Source organism: Cuculus canorus, chromosome 3 (assembly GCF_017976375.1).
Source record: "Cuculus canorus isolate bCucCan1 chromosome 3, bCucCan1.pri, whole genome shotgun sequence".
Classification (NCBI taxonomy): Eukaryota; Metazoa; Chordata; class Aves; order Cuculiformes; family Cuculidae; genus Cuculus; species Cuculus canorus.
The window spans coordinates 70,563,585-70,578,134 of record NC_071403.1 but is presented as its reverse complement, the minus strand read 5'-3'; the positions used below and the strand labels follow the sequence as shown (position 1 = coordinate 70,578,134).

The 14,550-nt window shown below is 51.0% G+C and overlaps 1 long non-coding RNA gene across 1 annotated transcript; it reads left to right on the top strand.

Moving 5' to 3' along the window:
* Positions 1–256: 256 nt before the first annotated feature.
* LOC128851656 (uncharacterized) lies at positions 257–14,088 on the top strand. The gene is made up of 6 exons (XR_008449047.1): positions 257–376; positions 1,790–1,925; positions 2,763–2,965; positions 6,183–6,286; positions 7,329–7,444; positions 9,973–14,088. It is a non-coding gene; the product is annotated as an uncharacterized LOC128851656 (long non-coding RNA).
* The last annotated feature ends 462 nt before the right edge of the window (positions 14,089–14,550 follow it).

Below are 14,550 nucleotides of genomic sequence, written 5' to 3'. Positions count from 1 at the left end.
GCGCACCGCCGCCTGTGGCCAGTGGGATGCTGGCTGGGGCTGGGAGAGGGGCAGCGCCCCGTGTCCCCCCCAGTCTCCTCCTTAAGCCCCCCCTGTCTCTGCCCGGGGTGTGTCCCCTGTGTCTCCTGACAGCCCCGTGAGCGCGGGCTCGGCACGGCTCAGCTCGGCTCGGCTCAGTTCGGCATGGCACGGCTCAGCTCGTCACGGCATGGCTCAGCACGGCTTGGCATAGCTCGGCTCGGCACGGCTTGGCATAGCTCGGCACAGCACGGGTCGACTCGGCTTGGCTCGGCTCTGCTGAAAAAATCTGGCAAAAGTCTGGCGGAACAGGCTTTGAAAAATTCTTCTGTCTTCTGTCCCGTCACGATGGATACCGGTGAGCTCGCTCGCATGGCGTGGGGGGAGAAGGAGAATGAACTTTGCCTGCTTTTCCCTGGCTGACTGAGAAGGCCTCGCCCTGGCTTCTGTGGGACCATCTTCACGGTGCTGTTGCCCAGTGAGGCCTCGTGTTGTTTCTCTTTAGCGTTCCTTTGCGTGTGTGTACGTGCCTGCTTATGCACGAGTTGATGTTGTGTCACGATTGTCGGGCGAAAGCCCCGGTGAAGGCGATGGCCAAGCAGAACGTGCCGGCTGACGCCATTCCTCAGGAAGCAGTTGGATCCCTGATGAGCCCGTAGAGCACAAATGTTTGTGTTCAGTGTAACTAAGTGAGTTGCTTGCTCTCAGGATCTGCAGCTGGAGCTGTTGTGGGGTCATCGGTTCTCCACCGCCGAGGCCGGGTGCTGGGACAGCTGATCTGCTTGCTAAGCCAGAGGGACCATCTCTAGGGGTGGAAAAGTACCGCAGCGCCTGGCATGTTTGCCAAATGAGAGCTGGTAGCACCAGGAGCTTCCGTAGTGTGAGGGTATCTGCAACTGAGGTGACTTCTTTTGCCTCTCTCTGCCTGAACTGGGCAGATTTCATTCTGGAAGTGAATGCAGAAGGCTCTGTGTGGGCCTCGATGCCATAGAACGTGAAGTTTGTGGATTCTCCAACTGCAGTAACCCCTGCTGCCTTAGGATTGTTGTGTTAAAGATGTCCTTTGCCTATGGAGGGGGCACGTGGGAGATGGGTGACATGCTGACAGTGTTTGGAGCTGGCAGGGGGACAAGAAGTGTTTCTTTGGGCAGAATTTGCACATGGCTGAGAAGGCTCTTTCAGGAGAGGTGACTGAAACCTGAATCCTAATCCTGGTTTCATGAAGGAGAAGAAAGGGCTGTAAGACCTGAAGGCAGGGCTCTCTTTGGAGGTGGAGGCGAGTGAAATAAGCTTGAGTTTCTTGTGCTTCTTAATGCATCCTCAGTGTCTGTCATCTCCTTCAAATTTGGCTGAACTTGTGCCTCAGGAGATCACTGGGCAGTCAAGGTGGGAAAGAGCAGCCTCTAAAATATTTCTCCCATTAGCTTAATGGCTAAGATAACCCACGGCGGTGAGCTTGAGGTAAGGAGATGGAAGGATGGCCTTTCAGAGGCTGCCGTACCGGGATGAACCGCAGCACACCTGCCTCCCTCAAGAAAAGCCTCCGTTCGAAAATGTGGTCGATCACTCCCTTCAATGGCCTCAGAGTGGCAGGAAGAGCTAGAGGAGCTCTGCCTGGTCCCATGGCGGGCTCTGGCCGGTCTGGCGTGGCTCAGAAGTTGCCAGGCGTTGGGGTGTCAAGCCCATGGTGAGAGCTGTGGAGGATGGTTCATTTAAAGCACGGTTACTTGGGGCATTTTGCCGTAACGACTCGTTCCTTTTGCTTTGTCAGCAGAGAGAATCTGATGGAAGTCTTGCCAATGAGAGAGCAGATGCACGTGGAAGTTTGCCCCTTCTCTTCCAGTGCCCATGACGGAGCGCAGTGAATATGAGAAGAGAAAATGCTGCAAGAATTGCCAAAGGAGAGGGTATGAACTCAAAGCTGCCTTGGGTTCCAGTGCTGAAGTGAAATGGGTGTGGCAGGACTCACCTTGTGCTGTCATCTGTTAAACTCCCAAAGCTTCTTCCTGCCTCTGAGGAAAGGGCAAGAAATATTTCCAGTTGTTTCTTTCAGGTGCCCAGGTTCAAAGCTCTACCTCTGCCTTTCACTGTCTGAAGCTGCTAGAGAAGGTCAAAACCCGCACTCGGCCCGAACCGTTTCGTCTGCGTACGGATGAGCGGGGAGCGCTGCCACCCTACAGAGCTGGACACAGCCAGTAGGATGAAAAGGGTTAGCGGCACAGCTGAGCTTAAAGCAGCACATGTCATTGCAATCGTTTTCAGAAAGCGTGCTACCGGAGTTGTACAGGGATCCCAGTTTGAGCAATGACCTGTCCTGTCCTTGGTGTGAGACTTGTGCGGTGGGTTAAGGGTTGGTGCAGTTAAGGGTTTTCTTTTTCGCCCTTTGAGGTCAGCAATGGGATTCCCCACAAGCGGAGAAGAGCTGTGGGGTGTTTTCTGAGCAGCAGCTGTGCGCAGCTGGATCCCTTTGCTGGCTGTCTCTGTGCCTGGGGATTTATTGACGTGTAAGTGACCCACTGCTTTTCTCGTGGGAGGCCTGCAGCGGACACCTGACATTTTCTTGAGGCAAAAAGTAACCGGCAGGCAACACGGGCACAACTTCCTGGCTTTGATATGATTTTCTACATAAACAATTTGCTCTGAGTCAACCTGCCTTTTCCAGTGCTGCGAGTGGTGAAGTCGGGGCAGGGGGAGGTGGTCTTTTTGTTAACGTCTGGCACTAGATGTTCTCTCTTCTCTTGCAGCTGAAACAGGACTTGGAAAAGCAGGAAGATTCAAAGCTCATCCCGTCACGGTAGGGTTGCCAGGAGCTTTCTGTCCTTCAAAAGGAAATGAAGCTGTTTTCAGCCAAGGTTATGGAGACTTGGCTGATTGGCACCGAGAGCTGATCAGACAGTGACGAGACCAGTGGGAAAAGGAAGGAGTTGCTGCGCCGAGACAAGCAATGGTAAGTGAGCTGTTTTTGTGAACAGAGGCTGCAAAGTAACCCAAGGGGAGGTGAGAATGTACTAAATGTTCACCTTCTGCTGTCGTCCATTAAACTGATTGGAAGGCTGGAGCACCTTCCCTACAAGGACAGGCTGAGAGAGTTGGGCTTGTTCAGCCTGGAGAAGACAAGGCTCCTAGGAGATCTTATAGCGACCTTCCAGCACCGGAAGGGGGCCTACAGGAAAGCTGGAGAGGGGCTATTCATAAAGGCTTGTGGTGACAGGACCGGGGGAACGGGTATAAACTGCAGAGTGGCAGATTTATGTTGGACATTAGGAAGAATTTCTTCACCATGAGAGTGGTGAGACACTGGAACATGTTGCCCAGGGGAGCAAAGCCAGGTTGGCTGGGGCGTTGGGCAGCCTAATCTAGTGGGATGTCCCTGCCCATGGCATGGGAGTTGGAACTAGATGATCTTTAAGGTCCCTTCCAACCCAAACTATTCTATGATTCTGTTAAGGGAGGGAAATTGAATAGGCTATTGGCGGTTTTGGCTTGAGGAGGTGTGGAGATCCAAATGACTTTCTTTAGTGACGCCAGCGGGGTTCAGCAGAGTGTGTGTGGGCCTCCAACCACCCCAACAGGCGCTGATGGGGAGACGGATGGGCCTTATTGTTCTGATGGGAGGGGGCGGGATGAGCCTTTTTGTTCTGATGGGAGGGGGGCAGATGGACCTTATTGTTAACTGCTTCCAGGGCAGAGGAGCAGGATCGGGGGATGGATCCTTGGGCTGGAAGGGGGCAGGATTGGGGGGATGGGGGCATATGGTACTGCGGATACTGGGGTGCTGGGACAGTGGGGAGACAGTACTGGGGATACTGGGGTGCAGGGAGAGTGGAAACAGTACTGGGGATACTGGGATATAAGGGCAGTGGGGATACTGGGGACACTGTGGGGTGCTGGGACAGCGGGGACACGTTTCTGGGTATACTGGTGACACTGGGGTGCTGTGACAGTGGGGACACAGTACTGGGAACAGTGGGGACAGTTTGACCCTCCGCCGGGGCCGCACCCCCTGGGGTTCCCGAGTGGGGCTGGAGGGAGGGGAGGTGCTGGGGGGTCAGTGCCATGTGGGCTCCGCCTGGCCATGGCAGGGGTGCCCCTTGCCCCGCTGCTGCTGCTGGCCGCCCGCCCTGCCGCTCCTGGACCCACCACCCCAAGAGCCACCCCCGCCTCCACAGGACACTCCAAAACCACCAGGATGGGACACCCCCCAAAGGAACTGTGATGACACCCCCCCCCCAGCCTCAATGGGAACCCTTGGACCCACAGCTCCCCCCTCAACTGCCACTGAACCCCCCAGAGGAGCCCAGACGGGACCCCCCAAAGGCACTGTGATCGAAACCCTTCCAGCCATGCCTGGACCCCCCAAAGGCATTGGGACGGGACACCCGAGACACCCCCCCCCCAAACCACACTGGGCCCCCAAAACGCACCGCGACCGAAGCCCCCAAAGGAGTCGAGACTCCCTCAGAAAACGGGATAGGAGCCCCCAAAGACACGGCTCCGAGAGCTCCCCGGGTCCCCCCAAAGGCACCAGGATGAGACCCCTCAAAAGAACCAGGACGGGACCCCCCAGCTCTGAGTGTGGGGGGTGAGGGGCAGGCAAAGGGGGGCACGGACCTGGGGGCGGGGGTTGGAAAGGGAATGTGAGTGTGTGCATGGCTGAGTGTGCACGGTGTGTGCAGAAAGGTATGCATGAGTCTGTGCGTGTGTGCATGGCTGAGTGTACACGTGTGTCTGCGTGCTGCGTGTGTGTGCACTGCGTGTGCAGGAATGTGTATGTGCGGCTCTGTGTGTGCAGGAATGTGTGCATAAGTGTGTGTGTGTCCATGCATGCTGCGTGTGTGTGCACGGTTGTCGAGGTCCACTCAAAAGTGGACGCGTGATGGTTCTGAAAAGTGGCTATGATCTCGGAGTGCAAAAAAAGCAATAATTCAACAAGTTGAGGGAGTTAAATTTCAATCCAAAGAGGAACTTTATTAATTGTGCCCGTAAAGCGGCTTGCGATAGAAAGAGAGAATAAAGAAAAAGATGGGGAGAAAAGGGAAGAAAAAGGGGTTTATAGCTACCACCATGTGTCGACAGACATCTGGCATCTCTGAGGGTCCCGGTCCAGAAGGCATTCCACTGCTCTGTCTTTGATCGATGTGATCTCACGGTGGGGAAGATCTTCAAAATTCAGCTGCTCCAGAGCTGTCTTTTATGCTGGTCAATACACCTGATTCCTCCTTGCCACCCACGTTTGTTCCACCTTAATCCTGTGGAGATATGCCAGTCTCCACCTAGTAGGCCACACATGCCAAGAAAGGAGTGTCTGAGGCGTGGTTGGCCTCCTCTTGCACATGTGCTCCTCCTGACAGCGGTGGTCGACTTGAGGTCCTCAACGAAGGGTAGCAGCCATCATCACCTTGAACTTTGGATGAATTTGTCCCTGTGCATGCTCTGGTGTGGTATGGGTCTGTGGTAAGTCCTATCATTAATTTTCCCGTCTTGCTTCATGGATCTTTCACAATAGTAGGGCAATAAGGAGGTAGGTGCAGGTAGCAGGGAGGCTTCGAGACAGGTACAAAGCATTTGTTCTGTACCAGCTTTGGCAGGTACAAAGCATTCTTTGCGTACCAGCTTTGGCCATTTTCTGAGGCTTAGCACCTGATGAGAAATGTTGAGACAGAAATGGATCCTTTGACTGACCCTTACAACAGTGCAGGCAGGAATGCATGTGTACAGCTCTGTGTGTGAACGGTGTGTGCAGGAATGTGTGTACTCACACACATGAGTGTGTGCATGGCTGAGTGTACATGTGTGTGTGCGTGCTGCACGTGTGTGCACAGTGCAGGCAGGAATGTGTGTGCACAGCTCTGTGTGTGCACGGTGTGGGCAGGAATGTGTACAAGTGTGTGCATGGCTGAGTATAAGAGTGTGTGTGTCTGTGCAGGCAGGAATGCGTGTGCACAGCTCTGTGTGTGCAGGGTGTGTGTGTGCATGCATGGGAGCGTGCAGGGCTGTATTTGGGCATGTGTGTATGCAGATGTGCAGATGTGGATGTGCATGTACACAAGCATATGCCTGTACTGGTGAGGAGACGCCCCGGGGGCTCTGGGGACACCAGGGGCGATGGGTGCTGGGGGTCCCCAATGTCCCCCGCCCACATAACCCTCCAAACCCTCCCCGAGCCCCCCCAGGTGAGGCCGCGGGTGCTGAGGAAGAAAGTGGTGAAGAAGGTGGTGCTGAGAAAGAAGAGGCCGAAGGCTCCAGGCTGCAGCCCCACCCCAGCGCTGTGAGTACGTGTGGGAACACACAGCCACACATGGGTGTGAGCACACTCTGCATATGCATGTGAATACAAATCCACAGGACAGTTGGGTGACACGGGGGGGGGGTGACACAGGGGGATTAGGTGACACAGGCCAGTAACACACCAATCACTATCCAGTCACACTCCACACACCAATCACACACCAATCACATGGCAACGTGTGATTGGCATGTGGCTGGCATGTGATTGGCGTGTGGCTGGCGTGTGGAGCATCTCGGCTGTAGCGCAGGGTAGCCAGTGCCTCCCTGGACAAAGCTGTGCTTGCCTTGGCTGAGCGTCCACCCAGCAGCTTCCTGTGGGTCTCTGAGGTCCCTCCAACCCAAACTCTTCCCTGCCTCTGTGACTCTCCAGTCGCTTTCCTCGCTGCCTGCCCTGGTGTGGGTCCCCAGTGCCTGCAGCCATGGTGAGCGCAGGAGGACAGAGACATAAGCTGCACATGTTCTCCTCCTCACTGTCTACGTCGCCGCGTGCTCCCTGGGTTCTTTGCGTGGCTGTAACCCACTCCTTTACCTCCTGTCTGCTTTGATATTGAGTTGGTATAGAAAAAAACAGTGGCGATGGGTTCCTGCCACCGTGCTTGGTGGTTTGCTTGTAGGAGCCACGGCAACGCCGCTGTGTTCTGCCAGCCTCTTCCTGGCATGGACTTATCTCTGTGCCTTGCGGAGACCCCCTTTCCTGCTGATCGTAGCACAGATGACGCCCTCTGCCCTCCCCAGCCTCAGCTCTGGCTCACCACAGCTCCAGTACTTATAGGTAAGGCTAACAGGAGGGTAACATCAGGAAATTATTTCCCAAATTTGCTTTTGCACTTGGTGTGTGCTGGTTTCCAGAAATAAGGACAAAGACTAATGTTAGCTGGAAAGCTGAGTCCTGCTCGTCTGGTAGGAAAGAATTCCTTGATGCTGTGGGTCTCAGTTTGAGAGCTGCTGGCCTGAGCAAAAAATTGGTTTCTAAATTGCTCTGTCTCTTGTTGAGTGTTTCTAATTCTACACCGCTCTTCTAGAGAGGAGGGACTGCATAACTCGGCCCAGGGTAAAATGACTCCACAGAAAGCAAAGCAGTGCAGAATAGAGCACACAGCGAGGAGGAGAGAAACTCCTGGACGCTGGTTTGCTTGAGGTAAGAAGATCCCTGGGTTATGATATTACAGCCTTATAAAAGGCTTCTTTCGTAAGGTGGTCTCCTGTCTTAACACAGTGCCCTGGGTTGTTTGCAAATGGTTTATACACACGGCTGTTTCGGCTCACTGTTGGCTCAGTGTGCTTATGTTAAGAAGCGGTGTCAAGACAAATTTCTCTAGGTTTCAGTTTAAATGATGTTACTCAGCTTTGTTCCAAACCTCACCCGGAGTATTGTGTCCAGTTCTGGAACCCCAATGTAAGAAGGATATGGAACTGTTGGAAAGGGTCTAGAGGAGGCCACAAAGATGATCAGAGGGCTGGAGCACCTCTGCTATGAGGATAGGCTGAGAGACTTTGGGTTGTTCTGGCTGGAGAAGAGAAGGCTCTGGAGAGATCTTATAGCAGCCTTCCAGTACCTGAAGGGTCTACAGGAGAGCTGGGGAGGGACTTTTTAGAAGGGCATATAGTGACAGGACAAGGATGAATAGCTTTAAATTGGAAGGAGGAAGATTTAGATTAGACATTAGGAAAAAATTCTTCACCATGAGGGTGATGAGGCCCTGGAACAGGTTGCCCAGAGAAGTTGTGGAAGCCCCATCCCTGAAGGTCTTCAAGGCCAGATTGGATAGGGCTTTGAGCAACTTGATCCAGTGTAAGGTGTCCCTGCCCGTGGCAGGGGGGCTGGAACTGGACGGGCTTTAAGGTCCTTTCCAACCTAAACCATTCTATGATTACCTGGGCTTCCGTGCTCATTGGCTAACGCAGGGTCGAGCTTGCTATGGCCTATATGGGAATGAAAGATTAGACTGTGGGTGCGGGACACAGGACTGAGCAACCGATCAAACACACAAGCTGTGTAGCAATCATTTGATAGCTGAGAGAGGGCTAAGGATCATTTATCCTCAAGTGGGATTAGTCAATGTAAACAGAGCTATACGACACAAAAGAAAACCTCCTCAGTTACCCAGAATAAAAGCCTACAAAATAGTGAAGTCTTGATTAACTCAAACTGATCATCTAGCAACCACCTCTTGTTCTGCCCTAACTGTGTTTGTTTGGAGGTGTAACAGTGAGTCACTGCACGCACACACACACACACACAGACGCACCCCTGGCTCCAACCAAGATCCACCACACTCATTTTTCAGCAGCGAACGACAACTGTTAGTAGCTGTGAGCTGGCACAAGCGTGTGGGCTGCCCCTGGGCGGCTCTATGGCAATGTGACGTGCATCACTGTCCCAGCCCTCAGGGATGTAGGCAGGAGCATGGTTCTTCATACATCATCCACAGCCATTATTGGTGCCTTCAGAAACTGGGGGCATAAACAGCCACAGAAAACTCATGTGCCTGGTACATGGTTCAATTCTGCTTGCAGTTTTGTATCTGGTGCTGGAGTGAAATTGCCAGGGAAAGCTTTTCCTGGTCTTTCAGAGAGATTTTGACCTATTTATTTTTAACCCATCTCTTGGCTCTGTCATTTTGCTCCTCTGCCCCGAGTCCTGAGCTGTTCCACTTGTTTCATCAGCTTACTTTTTTCATGTGTAAGCATGACTGGATATACCTTGTTTGCTTGCTATTTTGAGGGAAGGAGTACTGTCCCATTCTGTTCCTTTGGGAGCTACCCATGAGAAGCCTTCCGAAGAGAAGCATGTTTGCTCAGGACTCACATGACCTGGAGAAGCCGGTGCCCTTTGCTCACAAGCGGTCACACTGTCTGCACTCTTTGAGGTCCTGAGTTTGCTTCTCAGTTTGAAGTAGCAAGAAAAGAAAAAAATCCCTCAGACAAAGCCCAGACGCTGGTGGGTTTGATGACCAGATTTTATCTGACGGGAGGAAAAGCACAGAAGGGCTCTGAGATCACCACTGAATGGATGCTGGGGAGATGGGAAAAGAAGAAAACACAGGTCAATTAAATATCATATTTAACAGCATCCCAGCCCTTGTGATGTGCTGCTCTTGACTTAGTCTGTTCTCAGCTATCTAAAATTGGATCTCCCCAAAGTGAATTAGAAACTGCCAAGCGCGTGCATGACTCTTCAGGCAAAAATCTGCAAGGGACTGGAATGAGATCAGAGATGTTTCTCTTGCTAAGATGAGCGCTAGACTGGTTAGTTAGTTGAGTCTACCGAGACTTTTCAAGCCAGTTTAGATTTTGAAAGAGCACTTGTGAAAGCACATTCGTTTCTTGAAGGGAAGATCAGCTCATCCAGCTGCCCACGTTCCAGGCTGAGGCTGGACTATTAGCTAAGTTAAGCCCTGCTGCCTAAGCTGCTCTGAAATGAATGGGAGTGAGGCACCTACATCATGCTTTGTTAAAATCTGTCTAAACACTGTAATAATAATAATTAGCTGTCACACTAGCAGATGCCTAGAAGCCTGACTAATAATGATGCAACACCAGTAATGATGGAATACCCTTTAATGCTTTATTGGCAAATCGCTGGTTTTGTTTGCTTTTTTACTGCTCTGCGTCCCCTCAATGCGCCAAGTGTCCAACTCTTCCCTTAAAGCCCTCCTCTTCCAGGACCTGCTGTGCCCTCTACTCCATGTTCCGTTGGGTGTTTGGCTCCTATGCCAGGCTGTCACTGCCGCAGCTCTGCTCCTTGCTGATGTCCTGTTGCCTGCTTGAAATATACTTGTTGGCACATAATCAGCTGTGAAGGCCACATCCCCTTTGTGTCATGTCCTGCAGATGTAGGAAGAAAGCTTGCTCGCCCCTGCCAAGTGAGTAATGTATGTATTTCAGGGGTATGGATGAGTTTACTTATTTGGTAGGCTTTCATGTCCTCTTCCCTTCCATGTCCTGTTGGTACAGGAAGTAGTTACTACTACAAAAAGTGAAATATTTTTTATTTAAGGTAAATTAGATTTAAATTTCATCTGAGCAATTGTATTTTTTTGGAAGGTAGACAGAATGTCCCTCTGACAGCATGCTTTCTTTCAAACAGTGTTTTTCCAGACACTGTTCATTCTTTGGAGATGAGAACGTCTTGTGTTTAGTGTGATCTGTGCTGAACAGATGCCTCTTCTTCAATCACTGCTGTTTGCAGCCTTTCCTTGTCCCAAATACAAGGTCAAGCAGAGAGCTGGAGCCAGCTCCAAATTAACAAGAGCTTTGACTGTTGTGAAGTCCATAATGACATTAAAATTAGAACTTGGAAAGTAATAGAATATGCATAAGATTTCTTGGAAAAAGGCATGTAAGTGGGAAATATATTCTGTAACCAGCTTCTGTCTCATTGCACATGATTGATGGAGATCACTCCCTCGTGATGCCCAGGCCTGATAAAGGAAGCTTGCTTTCTGAAACTCCAAAACGAGTCTTAGTTTATTTGCTGGCATTTTCTGTATTGCCGTCTCCCCTTTTTATGTGGGCCACTCATTTCTTCCCCCAGGCTTTGCTTGCCTTTTGCTTTCTTCTTCCTCAGAGCTTGGCACCTTTGGTAGCTGTCTTTGGGTAGATATCTATGAACAAGAAGAACAGTAAGCCTGGAGCGGTGCTGGCTCTGTTCCTGTACACAGGCTCACCTTGGACATCTGATGGTGTGCATTCTGAGCAGGGGGTGGTTTGTTAAAAGGCTGATAGAGATCCTGAATCAGTTCCAAAGCCTTCAAGGAGACACTGTGGGTGGGAAAACCTACCCAGAGGTCTGGGAACAGCCAAGGAAAGACTGACAGTGCAAAGAGATTTTTCCTCACCCTCACATCTGTGAAGCGAGTATTGTAATGAAACAGTTCCATCTCTTGGTAAGCACAACTGGAAAGAAAGAGCTATGGGAATTCATCTGGGCCCCAGGTCTATGTACATATATTTCTAAGCTAGCAGATTCCTCTGATTATACCAAAAACTGGTGATCCAGTGTCGCCATTCAAGTGTCCTGTTCTGCATGTGCTCTGAATGTCTCTGTGTGGGGCCCTTTCTAGCCCAATCTGTCTTTGTTCTCAGCCAGTGCTCACAAACAATAGGGGCAGCCCAGACTGTTTGATGAAGTCCACGTGCACTGGAGAAGCTGTTCTCCCCCAAAATGTTTATCTCCTCTCCTGGCAGGCAGCTGTTGTGATGCTTTTCTGTGCCAAATGAATGGTTCCAGCTTTACCTCCTCAGCCGAGGATGAAAGCTCACTTGAAATCACCTACAGTGAAATGCAGGGGCATTGGCAGCTGGGTCAGTGGAGCACTGCCATCTCCCATCGTCACTCACAGACCTGTGTCAGACCAAAGTTCTGGGTGAGGAAGTTGTGCAATCAGATGGTTGTTGTCATCCCTGTGTTGGACACTCGATAAGATCTCCCCCAAGCAAAAGATGAGAGCGCTACCACTGTACAGAAACCATGAGACAGCAGCAGAGGAAAGCACAAGCATGCAGCTGACTGCAGTAATCATCCTCCACTGTGGAAGACTGCAAAAAGAAGGCTTAGCAATGCAAAACCCCTGCAAGATCCCTGTCTCATTTTTGATGTTTGCATTGCCCCCATCCTACTTGGCAACCTTGCTTTCTTTGCTAGGGCACGACAGTGAGTCCGGCTCACTGCAGCACCAACTGGCTGCAGGGCGATTTGTGTCCCTCTGCCAGCCTTCCCTGAGCTGCACTGTTTGCAATGACGACTCTTTGCTGCTGCAAGAGAGTGTTATAAATTCCCTGGCATCAGGTCTGCCTACTGTCTCCGTTCCTGACATCTTAATAATGGCACATAATTTCCAAGTCCCTCTCTGGACATTAAGTTCCTTCTTTGAAATGGCTCCTGGGTGCTTTGGGGTTTTACACTTAAACACTTTTAAAATCTAGCTAACGGCTACTCTGTATGGTGACAGGGTAATGAAACCTGCTCTGCCATTAAGGAGAGGGCATGGAGGGACCTCCTCCTCAATCTGCATCTTCTGATGCTGAGGTTAACCGTATAACTAATTTCCCCCGGCAAAACACATTCGTCTGAAAAAGTAAGCAGTATCTGTGTCCATGTCAGCTTTCAGGTAAGCCAAAAGCAATAGGTGTCAGCTTATGAGGGAAAAGGAAAGGTAATTGGTGTTTTTTTCTGTGCCAGTAGGTTTACTTTATGAGAATGAAAGCTGCGGGTGGTGCCATCTCCACTGAAAAACACAGGCCATCAGCAGCCACAATCAAAAAACAGGAGCAGCAAGTGGGAGGAACCCAGCCTTTGATGTGAGGCAAAGCTAGAAGGTGGGCAGGGGTGCATTTGCCACTCGGAGAGATCACAGCCTCAAAGTCTGTACTCTGTACTTCAGCTGCCTCCTCTCTGCTGCCAGAAATCCTAGGCATGGGAGAAACAGTGGTGGAAACTCCCACTAGATCACTGTCCCACCTCAGGCATGCGTGGTTTAGTAGGCCTTGACACACAGGAATCTGCAGGCATACTGGAAAGTTAACAGTGGTTCTGGAGACCGAGTAGGAGTGAAAAAAACCACTGAGCTGTAACATTTTCTCTTTATAGAGAGATCTACAAAAGCAGCCCCCAAGCACTGACACCAATTCTATGGGATGTTCCCTGGTTCCGCTGAATTCCACTGAAGGTTTGTCAGAGGTTTTAATTAGATCAATATGTTGGTGCCCAAGTTTCACTGCAGAATTCTTCCTGAGATTGTGATTAACTCCTCAGTCACTTAATTTCTCTGAAGTGCTTCCTGTAGCATTGCTCACAGTGCTGGGCAATTGATTTAATTGGGAATACATTAAAGGTGGGCATTACTGAGGCTGTTGGGCACAGGCATTTCCCTTCTTTGCTTCACTGAGTTCCAGAGTGAGTGCCAGGGGAGGTTGAGGTTGGATATTAGGAAAAGGTTCTTCACCAGAGGGTGGTGCAGCACTGGAACAGGCTTCCCAGAGAAGTAGGCATGGCGCCAAGTCTGACAATATTCGAGGAACATTTTGGACAATGCCCTCAGCCACACGGTGTGAATGTTGGGGTTGTCCTATGCAGAGACAGGAGCTGGGCTTGGTGATCCTTTTGGACCCCTTCCAATTCATTCTGTGATTCTGTGACCTAAGGCAGCCTTTTCTGCTCAGCAGTCCTGCACAGAGGACCAGCTCCTCCAGTCACTTGAGTTATTGTGATACGAACCAGCTGTGGAAAAGACCCAGGGCATAAGAAGTATAGGCAAAAAACTGCTTGCTGCACTGCATTTCCCTATGTTAGAGGAGGATTAATTAACGTTTTCAGGCTGCTTTGATAATTAAAAGCACCATGTGGCACAATATTGCTGTTCCTGTAGCTGATACGAAGCATGCCCCTTACAAACCAGTTGGGAATGGCTGTTGGCATGTTTGGTGGTTGTCAGCAGAGCTGCAGCAGCGTGCTGCTGTGTTCTGATACATGTGCCTGCCTCACCCGCCCCGTCCCCCCTCCTCTAAGCTCCTCCGTGAAGGAAATAAACACATCAGTCCCTGGCACCATCTGTCAAGCACAGGGTAATCCATTCCCTGCTTGTCTCATGTTCAGTTTGCTCTCTTTCTGAGTGGTCCAGCCACCCTTCCTGTTGCTAGGAATTTAATACATCCCCTCCACAGGCGCAGGGTGGAGAACAGTGCTTGGGCAAACATCCAGCCCCCCGGTAAGGCAGATAGCATCGTGCTCCCACTTATAAAGGGAAAATGAGGCAAAAAGAACTATCAGACTCACCCAGGGATATACGGATGCAGGTCACAGGTCCCTGGTAAGACCCAGTCACTGACACTGACTAAAGCATCGCTGCTTTGCCTCTCTTTGTCCCCTTGTTTTGGCTTTGTTTACCATGGTCTCTGCAGGAGCTTTGCAAAGATGATTAAGGTGTAGACCTTCATACAGGTCCTGTGATGAGACTGAGCAGATCCACCAGAGACAGAGCGCACAGTTACTCACCAAGGCACAACTGCAGATCACGTCAATCTGTCAACAAACATGTTACAGGCCATGTTACAGGAGCCACACAAAGATTTCAACTCGAGTGGTTTGAAACGCAAGTGGCATCAGTCACAGCCCCACTGCGACGGGGATGAGGATGACAGCCATCTTGGTGCTGTTCCCTGCCTTGTTCCCTGCCTCAGACCTTCTCAGGGCCTGTGGCCTAGAACTCACTTTCGCAGATTCACGTCACAATGAAAATTATG